This window comes from Tiliqua scincoides, chromosome 12 (assembly GCF_035046505.1).
Source record: "Tiliqua scincoides isolate rTilSci1 chromosome 12, rTilSci1.hap2, whole genome shotgun sequence".
Lineage (NCBI taxonomy): Eukaryota > Metazoa > Chordata > Lepidosauria > Squamata > Scincidae > Tiliqua > Tiliqua scincoides.
In genome coordinates, this window is record NC_089832.1 from 7,330,275 (window position 1) to 7,334,377 (window position 4,103).

The window sequence follows — 4,103 nt, forward strand, 5'->3', positions numbered from 1 at the left end:
AAACTCTGCAATTATCCCCATTGTGTTCCTGTTTCATGGGAAGTTCATTGCAGCTACAATTTGTGTGACAACCAAAAATGATAATCGTGGGACTAGCCCAGATCCAGAGATTTCTGCTAGTGCACCACCAGAGGCAGAGGAGCTCAGCCAGAAAAAGGAAGTTGGCAGTCTTGATCACAGCCTAGAGAAGAGCTGCTTAGAGCTGTTAGAGCAAGATCTTCCATCATCATCTCCTCTCCATCCACCTTTTATAGAAGTGCCTAGAATCTGTTAGGAGCTGTAGTTGTATAAAATGCACAGGCCTTTGCTTGCAAGCTTGCAATCGAGATAAAAACATGAAGGAAAGGAGAGGAGATTTGGAGGGAGGGGGGGAAAGATGGCACTTGGTGTTTAAGACTGAAAAGAGAGCAAAAAGAATTACAGGGGGAAGAAAAAAACCTTGTGCAATAATTAACCTACCAGTGAGGAAAGAATCAAACGAATCAAAATAGAACATCATCAAGAGGGAAACACAAAAGACAATAAATGAGTTTCTAATAATTTCTGAAAGGAGAACAAAGAGGAAGCTTGCTGAGTACAGAAAAGGAGAGAGCTCCATTCATTCAGGGCCACGAGAGGGGGGAGAAATAGCACAACGAAGTGGAGCTTTGCAAGTCCTATCCCCCACCATCTTCCACCATGCAATTGCACGGATGGAGCGTGTGCTGCATGCAATGGGGGTAGTGGGGTGAACAGCAGGCCTGGGAGAAGTAAATAAAAATAGTTTTTAGTTACCTTTCTGTAGGACATCTGGCCATCAATGGGTCTTCTTGGATATCAGCTATGTGCAAGTTCAAGGTGAGGTAGGGGGTGCGATGGTCCAAGAAAACAGAGATAGCATCCCAGCACGTGCTGAAGCCACCAGGATCCACCCCTTCCTGCCCTTCCTGCCCCTGCTCCCTGCCTAATTGTCCCTACCCAACTGTCCTTCTCAAACTGCCTCCTCAGCCCCCTTAACTGCTCCAGCTTGGAGTCCAGGAGCTGTTGCCAGGTGCACAATGGCATGTGTCATGTGTGCCAGTGGCTCCAAAGTGCACAGCAGCAGCTTGCCTTTTATGATACCTCAGCAGCTCTTATGGCAGCATACCAGAGCTCTATTGCCATGAGGTCCCAATGGGTTTGAGCCATAAGAAGATTAGTATAGGTGGACTCTCTGTATCTACAGCTGTTCCCAGTCAACCCCCGTGGATACAGAAACTCATAGATAATGAAACAATAGATAATGAAGCAAATAATGAAGTCAACAGGGGCGCCAAAAGCAACTGGAACCTTGTTCCTGTAGTGTCCAGAGCCCTTCTGATGCCCCCAAAAGCCTTGGAAAGCCACTTCTGGTTTTTGGTCTTCCAATGCTTCCAGAGGGCATTCTGAGACCTTGCTTTACAGGTCTAGAAGTTCTCCCAGATGCAATCAGAATGAGGTTCTGGTTGCAATTTAGTGGGTCCTGCTGCGGGTTCAGAACCTGTGGTTAGTCAAACCACAGGTTCCTAATCCATGGATAAATATGCTGGACTTGTATATGTTGAACAGGGGTACAAGGATGTAACATGATTAAAGTGTAAAGACAGAAAAAAATTAAGTTTAGAAGAAAGGAGGATAAGTTTAAGCTGAGAGCCAGGAAGACTAGTAAGCATGTAAGACTAGTTCTAATGCTAAAACCCATTAGAACATAAGAAGAGCCCCACTGGATCAGGCCAAAGGCCCATCTAGTCCAGCTTCCTGTATCTCACAGTGGTCCACCAAATGCTTCAGGGAACACACTAGACAACAGATACAACCTGCGTTCTGGTGCCCTCCCCTGCATCTGGCAATCAGAGGAAGCCTACCTATATCATGCACTATCATGACTTGTGATTAACTTTTCCTCCAGAAATTTGTCCAATTCCCTCTTAAAGGCATCTAGGCCATCACTACTTCCTGGCGCAAAGAGTTCCACATACTAATTACATGCTGGGTATCTGTCAACCTGAGATAGAATGAGAGTCTGAATAAGGGTTTCAGTCAAATCATGAAGGAAGAGAGGGTGAACTTCAGGAAAGTTATAAAGGGGAACCTTGTGGTAGACCTTGTGGTAATGTGAGCCTAAGAAGTAGTAGAAGATGGTATCTAAGTATTGTATTGGCAACCTTCAGTCTCGAAAGACTATGGTATCGCGCTCTGAAAGGTGGTTCTGGCACAGCGTCTAGTGTGGCTGAAAAGGCCAATCCGGGAGTGACAATCCCTTCCACACCGGGAGCAAGTGCAGTCTGTCCCTGGTCTGTCTCCCTGGCTATGGGCCTTCCTTCTTTGCCTCTTAGCCTCAGACTGTTGGCAAAGTGTCTCTTCAAACTGGGAAAGGCCATGCTGCACAGCCTGCCTCCAAGCGGGCCGCTCAGAGGCCAGGGTTTCCCACTTGTTGAGGTCCATCCCTAAGGCCTTCAGATCCCTCTTGCAGATGTCCTTGTATCGCAGCTGTGGTCTACCTGTAGGGCGCTTTCCTTGCACGAGTTCTCCATAGAGGAGATCCTTTGGGATCCGGCCATCATCCATTCTCACGACATGACCAAGCCAACGCAGGCGTCTCTGTTTCAGCAGTGAATACATGCTAGGGATTCCAGCACGTATCTAAGTATATGACTTACTTAAAAGGCCAGTCAAGGATACCTCTTGCTAACTGGGAAAGGAAGCAAAGGTGAGTGTCAGAGTTGTCTCTACCGCAGATTGCACCTGGGGCGGTAATGCTTACCTGGTTGGCAACCTTCAGTCTCGAAAGACTATGGTATAAGCCTACAGCACCAGGTATTCCCAGGCGGTCTCCCATCCAAGTACTAACCAAGCCTGACCCTGCTTAGCTTCCGAGATCAGACGAGATCGGGCATGTGCAGGGTAACAGTTACTGCATGGAGTTTGGTGTTTTGTAGGTTTAGGGGTGATACAATGATGTGATCATGCCTCTCCTGACATTCTGGGCTCTCACATTGATTTAAATGGAAAGAGCCCACTTCCCTTTGTCAATCTTCGGGCTGTGGTGAAAATACGATCCACAGAGCATGTGGTTGCTGGGCCTGAAGCAGCCTGAAGTTTGCTGAAAGGAGGCTCGGGCAATGTGATGACATGATTCCTCAAGCCCTGCACCTGGATTACCCTGCTCCCCCCCACCCTGGCCTTAGTGGCCTAGTGATGCCACTGGTGAGCATGAAGATGTAGGGAGAACTGGGCGACATTGAAGTTGAAACAATGAGCTCTCAACCAAACAATATCACTTTCAGGAGAGTAAAAAGCAAGCACACTATAAGAGTGCAAATTCAACAGTGGTGGGTATGGATTAGCTGTGCTGGACATTGTACACCCTTGAATGTCCACCATTCCTGCAGGGGGGGTGGCATCACTATGACAAGCGCTGCCCTAGATCTGTGCGCAAGCATAAGAATAGCTGTAGCCCCCTCCCCACCCAGGATACAACTAAGGCGGGCCAGGCCTTGTATGTTGCTTGAGCTCTCCTCTTTTCCTCAATGACTGGTGTCAACTCCTCAGAGTGGGCTTCAAACCAGTCTGCCGTCTTGTTGGTCTTCTTGCCAAATATGGACAAGGCGTTGTTGTAAACGGCATTCTTGAAATGTTCCCATCTGTTGGATGCGTTTGCATCGACCGGGCCTGGAAGAGATTCCTCAAGCGCTCGTGCAAATTCCTCCACTTTTCTCTGATCCCGGGTCTTGCTGGTATCAATGCGAGGTCTTCCTCCCTTTTTCGTGTGGTACAGTCGCTTTGTTTGCAGTTTCACTCTGCTGCACACCAGGGAGTGGTCGGTGTCGCAGGCAGCACCCTGATAGCTGCGTGTGATCTTGATGCTGGGAAGGCTGGAGCGTCTGGTGAGAATCAGGTCGAGCTGGTGCCAGTGCTTTGATCTTGGGTGTCTCCAAGAGACTCTATGTTGGGGCTTCGTGTTGAAGAACGTGTTGCTGACACAGAGACCATGATGACAGCAAAACTCTAGGCGGGCCTTCTACACAAATCAGGAACACAACTTTGCCAATGCTTTAATGAGCATGCACAGATCAGGAGAGGTTTTTATGTATCATCATTCTCCA

At 48.1% G+C, this 4,103-nt stretch overlaps 1 pseudogene; it reads right to left on the reverse strand.

The window, feature by feature from the left end:
• Positions 1 to 2,799: 2,799 nt before the first annotated feature.
• Positions 2,800 to 2,919, reverse strand: LOC136663459 (5S ribosomal RNA; annotated as a pseudogene).
• Between the last annotated feature and the right edge of the window lie 1,184 nt (positions 2,920 to 4,103).